Source organism: Sceloporus occidentalis, unplaced genomic scaffold (genome assembly GCF_023333645.1).
Source record: "Sceloporus occidentalis isolate IW3139 unplaced genomic scaffold, rSceOcc1.0.p SCAF_1, whole genome shotgun sequence".
Taxonomy (NCBI): Eukaryota; Metazoa; Chordata; class Lepidosauria; order Squamata; family Phrynosomatidae; genus Sceloporus; species Sceloporus occidentalis.
Genome location: NW_028316981.1, coordinates 317,571,733 through 317,580,703, shown reverse-complemented (window position 1 = coordinate 317,580,703; position 8,971 = coordinate 317,571,733). Strand labels below are relative to the sequence as shown.

The window sequence follows — 8,971 nt, the reverse complement described above, 5'->3', positions numbered from 1 at the left end:
CCCCAAGTCTGTCCTCCAAGTCACTGATAATGATGTTGAATAGCCCTGGGCCCAGGGCAGTTCTCCTTTGCTCCCAGTAAGTGCAGGGATTCTGGGTGCTGCAGTCCCTCCAAAAGAGGGAACCTCCCCAAGCCCTGAGAGCCAGGGGTCTTGTGGGACTGTTTTCCCAGTCAAAGAACCAGGACTCCTGGGCTGTATCCACACTGGAGAAATAACCCGGTTTGGCACCGCTTTAACTCTTTTCTGGCTCAAGGCTTTGGGAGTCTGGGAGTTGGAGTTAGTTGTGGGCCCAGAGCGGAGCAGACTCCAACTCCCAGAATCCCATAGCCTTGGGCCAGACAACAAGTTAAAGCGGTGCCAAACCGGGTTATCTCTCCAGTGCGGATGCAGCCCTGGCCTCAGTTGCCTCTGCCGGGTTGAAAAGTCAAAGGCCTTACTATGAGAGACTGAGGAGGCGGGGCCACGCCTAGTCACTCCCCCACCTCGCTGTCGTCACACCATTGGCGCCGCCCACTCCCCTCCGCTGTCATCACAGACCCGCACGTGGAGCGAGGGGGCGGGGCCTCAGCCATCGCGCTTTCCTATTGGCCGCCGCGGGGCGAGGCTCGTCCAATCGGCGCGGGCGGTGGGCGTGGCTGAGAGCCAGACCCGGAAGCTGCTTCTGGGTCAAGAAGACAACCGAGGGAAAGAGAGAATGAGATGGGGAGGTGCGCGCGCAAAGGCGGAAGTAAGTCACCCCTGGGGAAGGCCTAAAAGCCCCCGGTTTGGTGGGTTGTGATTTTTGGGGGTTTGTTCGTGAGAGTGGGGGGCTGGGTTCGCTTTTTGGGGTGCTGCCTCATTCTTCCAAATCAGAAGGGCTCTTCAGGGTTTCCTGAGTCTGTCTTGCCACTTCTTTCCTCTGAAATGGAGCCTCCAACAGCTGGCATTTGTTGCCGGTTTCCCATCCAAGGATCGTCCAGGGCTGGCCCTGCTTAGCGTCCCAAATCAGAAGGGGTCTGCGGGGTTTTCTGAGCCTGGCTTGCCAGTGGTTTCTCCCTGAACCCAGCGCTAGTCAACATCTTAGCCAATGACTTGGATGACAAAATTGGGGACATACTTATCAAATTTGCAGATGACACCAAATTAGGAGGAATAGCTAATACTCCAGAGGACAGGATCAAGATTCAGAATGATCCTAATAGGTTAGAAGGCCTAGGCCACAGCTGACAAAATGAACTAACACAGAGAAATGTAAGGTACTGCACTTGGGGCGGAAAAACGAAATGCACAGATAGAGGCTCATGGGGGACCCCTGGCTGAATGAAAGTACGTGTGAAAGGGATCTGGGAGCCCAAGTAGACCACAGATTGAATATGAGTCAACTGCGATGCGGCAGCTAAAAAGGCCAAAGCATCACAAAGCATCAATAGAAGTATAGTGTCTAGATCAAGAGAAGTAATAGTGCCACTGTATTCTGCTCTGGTCAGGCTCCACCTGGAATATTGCGTCCAGTTCTGGGCCCACAATTCAAAAAGGACATTGAGAAACTGGAGCATGTCCAAAGGAGGGTGACTAAAATGGTGAAAGGTCTGGAAACCTTGCCTTATGAGGAACAACTCAGGGAGCTGGGGATGTTTAGCCTGGAGAAGAGAAGGTTAAGAGGTGATATGATAGCCCTGTTTAAATATTTGAAAGGAAGTCATATTGAGGAGGGAGCAAGCTTGTTTTCTTGAGCTTCCAAGATCAGAAGGGATCTTCAGGGTTTTCTGAGTCTGTCTTGCCAGTTCCTTCCTTTGAAATGGAGCCTTCAGCAGCTGGTATTCATTGTCAGTCTCCCATCGAAGGACTGTCCAGGGCTGGCCCTGCTTAGCTTCCAAGATCAAAAGAGATCCGTAGGGTTTTCTGAGTCTATATCTGTATAGTTCCTTCCCCTGAAATGCAGCCCACAGCACCTGGTATTCCTTGGAGGACCCCCATCCAAGGACTATCCAGGGCTGGCCCTGCTTATCTTGCAAGATTGGGATCTGGGGCTTTTGGGGAATTTAGGTCATATGTATGTATGTGTCTTCAATCCACCTGTTAGCTTATGGCGACCCCTTTAATTGCATCGGCAAGGAATGCTCCTCAGAAGTGGTTTTGGCTGTTCCTTCCTCTGGAAGAGTGCAATTGGTATTCAGTGGTGGCCCCCCATCCAAGCAGTGGCCAAAGCTGACGCTGCTTAGCTGCTAAGATCAGATGGAATCTGGTGGCTATTAGCGTATTTAGGGCCCTTAGTTAAGTATACTTTGCTGTGTGTGTAACTCCCTTCAAGTCGCCTGTCGACTTACGGCAACCTTGTGGATTTTTCCACAAGGCTTTCTTAGGCAGTGAGTCCTCTGAGGTAGTTTGGCCAGTTCCTTCCTCGGAAACAGAGCCTCCAGCACCTGGGATTCATTGATGGGCTCCCATTCAAGGACTATCCAGGGCTGAGCTTCCTTAGCTTCCAAGATCAGACAGGATTTGGTTCCTTTAGGGTACTTAGGCGTGTGCGTGTTTATGTGCCTTCAAATCACATTTAGATATATGGAATCCCCATGAAAAATTTGTAGTGTTTTCTTAGGCAATGAGTCTTCAGAGGTGGTTTTGCCAATTCCTTCCACTGAAATGGAACCTCCAGCAGCTGGGATTTGTTGGCGGTCTCCCATCCTAGGACTATCCAGAGCTGACCTTGCTTAGCTTCCAAGATCAAGTGGCATCTAGTGCCTTTTAGGGTATTTAGTATAATAATAATAATAATAAATTTTTATTTATATACCGCCCTGTGGCGAACCAATCCGGGCGGTTTACAACATTAAAATAACATACAGCATAAAAACAATATATTTCCCTCCCCCCTTAAAAAGTTATTAAACAACATATCTAATTTAAAACCACAATAACTAGTTAAAATAACAATAAATTAAACAAAATAATACCAACCAACAAACCACTGCAACTTCAGTTCTAAAGAAAAGAAAAGGGGGCTTTGGAGACATTACTGAGGAGGGGGGAGATCCTGAGATCCTGGGGCCGGGATATTTCAGTCTGGGAAGGCCTGCCTGACGAGATCCGTCTTGACAGCCTTTTTGAAGCTGTCCAAAGATGTTAATTGACGGATCTCGTCCGGCAGGTCGTTCCAGAGCCTGGGGGCGACAACAGAGAAAGCCCTCCGGGAGGTCGCCACAAGCCTCGATTTTTGAGGCTGCAACAAGTTCCTCCCAGAGGACCGGAGAGCGCGGGGAGGATTGTATGGGAAGAGGCGGTCTCTGAGATAGCTTGGACCCAAGCCATTTAGGGCCTTAAGTATACTTTATAAAGTTAAGTATACTTTATTTATATGTGTGTGTGTGTGTGTGTGTGTGTTTGTTTGTACCTTCACGTTGATTGTTGATTTATGGTGACCCTATGGATTTCACAGGGTTTTCTTAGGCAAGGAATCCTCCTCAGAGTCAGAGGTGCTTTTTCAAGTTCCTTCCTCTGAAATATCTCCTACAGCACCTGGTATTCATTGGCAGTCTCCTTTTCAAGGAATATCCAGGCCTGACTCTGCTTAGCTTCCCAGATCAGACAGGATCTGGTGCCTTGTGCGTGTATCTTCAAGTCTTTCTGTCGACTTACGGCAACATCATGGGTTTTTCCACTGGGTTTTTTTAAGGCAAGGAATCCTCAGAGGTGGTTTTTCCAGTTCTTTCCTTTGAAATAGGATGGCAGTCTCCCATCCAAGAACTATCCAGGGCTGACCTTGCTTAGCTTGGAAGACCAGATGGGATCTGGTATACCTTTAGAGTATTCAGAGCTATATGTGCATGTGCTATATGTGCATGTCTGTTTCTTCAAGTCGCCTGTTAACATATAATGACTTCTGGAATTTCAGAAGCTTTTCTTAGACAAGGACTCCTCTGAGGTGGTTTTGTCATTGCCTTCCTCTGAAACAGAGCCTACGGTGCCTGTGATTCCTTGGTTGTCGCCCATCGAAGGACTAACCATGGCTGCCCCTGCTTAGCATCCAAGACCAGACAGGATCTAATGCCTTCCCCGCTGTGTATATACTGTACCTCTATACAGAATTTCCCTCTTCACAAGTTCAAATACATATGCATAACCTTACAGCTTCCATTTTAGGACTGCTGTTCCAGCATTTAATTCTAATTAAAATATTTGGATCGTTTTTGGTGAACTTGGGAGGAATCAGCTAGAAAATGTGCTCCAAAGACCAGGGGCCTCAGTGCTTTCAGTGTAACGATAAGAACCAGGAGCTTGGTTTGCTGGGTTCTTGGTCTTTGCAGAATTAATTCAGTTCGGTACCGCTTGAGCTGTCATGGCTCCATCCTAGGAAATCCTGGGATTTGTAGTTTTGTGAGATACTTAGCCTTTTCAGTCAGAGAGCTCTGGCACCACAATGAATTAGAGATGCCAGGATTCCATAGGATGGAATCATGGCAGTTAAAGCATTGTCAAATTGCATTAATTCTGCAGTTTAGAGGCAGCCTTGGTGTCAAAAGTTTCCCAGATCTGCATATGTGCCTCCTTGCCTCTGTGTTATGGGACACTATAGATCTCAGTGGGTTTATATCCGAATAAAGGTACGTAAGATTGCAGCATACCTGTGCTAAGTTTTCCCAGGCTGGCTGTCCATTTGGGGAAAGAAGACGGGGAGTTTTTTGAGGGTTTTTCAGCCATGTTCTATAAGAGTTTGTTCCTGATGTTTTGCCAGCATCTGTGGCTGTCATCTTCAGATTAAAATAAGGGGATTAAAAATAGAAGTCCAGTCCAGCCAGAGGAGAGGGAAAGGAGGGGCTTGATATGGTTTGCTTATTGTAAAATTGTTTTCTTATTGCCGAAAAGATGGTTAAAATAGCTTGCAATGCTATGGAAAGAAATAAGAAAATAATAACAACAACAAAAAAACAGAACAGAACAAACAACCAAACATCCTAAATAAAAAGAAGAAGATGCACAGTCAGTTCAGCTTTTGCCACCAAAAGCTCTTTGGAAAAGGAAGAACTGCAGAATAAAAGAAGGAATATTATTCTTGATTTGCGTATTCCAGGGTTTCTTCCCTATCTCCTGGGCAGGACTCCAGGTGTCCTTGCTGGGGAGAGCACCATAAATTATATTACTGTGTGTGTCTTGACCCCCCTTCTTACTGAAAAGGGCCCTTTTCTCTCCTTGCCCCCCCTCCCGCCCATGCCCCAGTTCCCGGTAAGTCTGTGACATGGGTGAGGTGTCCCCACTCTGAGTTTCCTTCCATAACCACAACTTCTGCTCTTCAATTTGGGGCCCTTGCCCAGCTTGGCTTCCCGCAAGCCTGTCTAGCCTCCAGACTGTGACCACTTCCTCCTATTTATCTGATGCTGGAGGTCAGCTGGGTCCTGGGCTGGGCAAAGGGGTGATGCCCAGGACCCCTGGACCTTGTTAGAGCAAAGCACATCAGGTAAGTGGTAGTTGGGGGTCAGGGAGACTGCAGTGGAGGAGTGAAGGAAGCATCCTGGCAAGTGGGGCTGGGGAGGGTCGTCTAAGCGTCTGGGGCAGGGTGGCACCCAGAGAGTAAAGGAAACCAATCATAGAGTTGGAAGGTCCATCCAGTCCAACCCTCTGCCATGCCGGAACCCACAATCACAGCATATCTGACAGATGGCCACCCAGATTCTTCTTAAAGATCTCCAAAGAAGGAGACTCCATCACTGTCTGAGGAACTGTGTTCCACTGTCGAACAGACCTTACTGTCAGGAAGTTCCTCCTAATGTTAAGGTGGAAACTCTTTTCCTGGATCTTGCATCCATTGTTCGTGTTCTAGTCTCTGGAGCAGTGGAAAACAAGCTTGCTCCCTCCAGGCTAAACATACCCAGATCCTTAAGTCTTTCCTCATAAGCACCCTGTAGTTCCATAGTGCTTCTGCTTTCAAACAAAACCTCTTAAAGCTGGCTCAGCAGTTACAGAATGTGTTTGAACCAAAATATGAGTGCACTATGGGGTGGGGAGTGTGAGACCATGCTTGTGCAGAGCAGGGACCAAGGGTACCTTTGTAGGGCACCCAGGGAACTTATATTGGCTGCAAGGAAGGTTTCACTATGTTGCATATGCCTGTGCTGAAGTGCGAGGTGGTAGATTTGTAAGCCTGTTTTATTCTAATGACTCCTTGATTTTCATATATTTGGGTCATGCTTACTAGAATTGTAGAGTTGGAAGAGACCACAAGGGCCATTTAGTCCAATCCCCTGCCATGCAGGAACTCTCAATCAAAGCATACCTGACAGATGGCCATCCAGCCTCTTCCTTCAAGGAGGAAGACTCCACCACTCCCCAAGGGAGTGTGTGTGTTCCACTGTCAAACAGCCCTTACTGTCAGGAAGTTCCTCCTAATGTTGAGGTGGAATCTCTTTTCCTGTAGCTTGCATCCATTGTTCCGTGTTCTAATCTCTGGAGCAGCAGAAAACAAGTTTGCTCCATCTTCACAGTGACACCCCTTCAAATATTTAAATAGGGCTATCGTATCACCTCTTAGCCGTCTCTTTTCCAGGCTAAACACATCCAGCTCCCTAAGTCATTGCTCATGGTTTCTAGACCCTTCACCATTTCAGTTCCCCTCCTTTGGACACACTCCAGTTTCTCAACATCCTTTTTGAATTGTGATGCCCAGAACTGGACACAGTATTCTGGGTGGGGCCTGACCAAAGCAGAATAGAGTGCCACTCTTACCCCCTATTGATCTAAAGACTATACTTCTATTGATGCAGCTTAAAATTGCATTGGCTGTTTTAGCTGCTGCATCGCACTGTTGACTCATGTTCAACTTGTGGTCTACTTGTACTTCTAGATCCTTTTCACATCTAGAACAAGAAATTCTTGTTCTTCTTGAATAGTTTTGACAGGACTGTGGGTCTCCAGACTATCTTGCATTTGAGGTCAAGGATCTTGAACAAGAGGAAGGTCTGTGTGCTGAAGCCCAGCCCAGGCCTATGAAACATGAATTCTCCTCAAGGACTTGAAACACACAGTGGCTTTCCATCTTATTGCCTGAGGTTTCCACACTGCCATTGATGTCAGTTCCAGTTGATGCAGAATTGCCTCATTGCAGGAGAGAAAGGAAAGCACAGTCCCTGAGGCAGACTGGAGGAACAGGAGCTGGCATCTTCCTCTTCCAGAGCTTGGGCCAGGACTGGCAAGTGGCCCAAAGCTGCCTGGAGTGCAAGCAGTTGCTCTTGGTCCCTCCCAACTTGCTAGGGAGTCAGTTTTGGAATCTGGCCCACATTCCGGTGGGGGGAATCTAATCCTTCTATGGCTGGCCCTCTCTGAAGCCTACTGGTGGAAGGCATTCCACTCCCCTGTGCTTCCTGCCCTAAGGGGTCAGCTTCTGGGTAGAGGGAGAGGTGGGAGGGGACCCCTTTGCTCAAAGGATGTCAAGGTGGCTGCAAGAGCTGCTGTGAATTTCTAAGAGTTGGTGCAGGTGGAGACCCAGCTGGGATGGGTGCGGTCAGTCACGCTCAAACTGGCCAAGCATTCCAGTTGTTGCAGCAGGTGCCCTTAGGAAGCCAAGACTGGGCAGTAGAGGGGCATGCTCTCCCCAAGAGCAGAGTGGGGATTGCCTGTCAAGCCTCCTGCCCATCTGCATGAGAGGACTCCCATCCAAAAGGGACCATCTAAAAATAATTCTTGATGCCTCTTTAGGCCTCTGAGATGGACCATGAACAACTTCAGTACTGTAAGTAGTGTGTGTGTGTGCATAACATGAGCTGATGCCACCATTACTCGGCCTTTATTTACACTGTTTTTCAGGGTGAATTTCAGAGCCAGGGTTTTTTCTGCTGGGCAGTGGTTCAGAGGGCATGGCCCCGTCGCACTGGGCATCTTCCTCAGCTACACAGCAAGGTAAGAGAGTCGGTCCCACTGAGAGCCAGGACAGAAGGCACAGGGACGGAAGTGGGATAAACAGCACCAGCCTTTGGGTCTGCCTGATTCAGTGAGGCCAACACATGCCTCTGGGAATCCCCCACGCAAGACATGAGTGCGCCAGTGACCATCCTGTCTTGATGTTACTGTGGAGCAGGCCATTGGGCTGACAATCTCCCACATGATCTGCCCCAAGGTGTGTGGGATGTGATGGTCTCTGGCTTTTTAGGTCCTGATGCTTAGTTCTTTCATCTGACTGGCCAGACAAGGGCTGTTTCCCTGTGCCTGCTATTGCCTTTCTGTGAGTCCCTGTTAAAACTGTGGGGCACATATTGCCTTTGCAAGAGAGTCCTCAGCCTCTCCTTGTGGATCTGCAGCAACGTTTAAATTATATACAGCCCAAAGCCATACCATTATTGTGCCAGCACAGATCCAGCACATGCTAGGAGTGCTTCCTCTTTGTCCGTGTGCTGGATTCGTCATCCTCCACCAACCACCTTCCTTTGCAACATCTTTGGCTTATTTTCTTGACTTGTTGTCTCAAAGCTCCTTGTTGGTTTGCATTCTGGTTGTGACTGACTGAAGCCTGGGCTGAGTGTTGGTCCTTGGGCCTGGTGGCCTTTTTGGGTGTCTTGCTGTTAGAATGGTGCTATTCATAAAACACAGCAGGTCTGATCAGGGCTCAGATCCCAGGCAGCCTTGTTTGGAGACAACTCTCTCGGTTGGAGGAGGTGAAGAACTTCCTAGCCTTATTTAAGGCACCCAAAAGAGGGGAGCTAAGGTTACCAGACTGAAAACTGAAAAGGGCTCCTGGACCTTTAACAATTGCATAGATAGTGTGGCTTCATTTATTCATTTTTTGTATTATTTCTGGGGAGGGTTTCCTCTTACTCCCACAACCATCACAGGTACAGCTGGGTGAGGACCTGGGAGACAGAGCCTTCTTGGTGGCTGCTCCCAAGAGGCTATCAAACTCTCTGCCAAAAGAGGCCCAGTTGGACCTCTTCTGCTCTTGTTTTGCTGGCAAGCAAGGGCCTTCATATTTAAACAGGCCTTCAGCTGGTTGGGGTATGGCAATGGGTCT

The 8,971-nt window shown here is 48.3% G+C and overlaps 1 protein-coding gene across 12 annotated transcripts in view; it reads left to right on the top strand.

The window, feature by feature from the left end:
* Window positions 1–673: 673 nt before the first annotated feature.
* Window positions 674–8,971, top strand: part of ATOSB (atos homolog B) — a 59,485-nt gene continuing 51,187 nt past the window's right edge. For 9 of the 12 annotated variants that reach the window (XM_089498231.1, XM_089498139.1, XM_089498174.1 and 6 more), the window contains exons 1-2: window positions 674–727; window positions 7,774–7,866. The gene's annotated coding sequence lies outside the window, so the exon portion shown is untranslated. Of the gene's footprint in view, window positions 728–749; window positions 768–7,773; window positions 7,867–8,971 lie in introns of those variants that run through there. The other 3 variants (XM_089498159.1, XM_089498204.1, XM_089498245.1) reach the window with 3 other exon arrangements.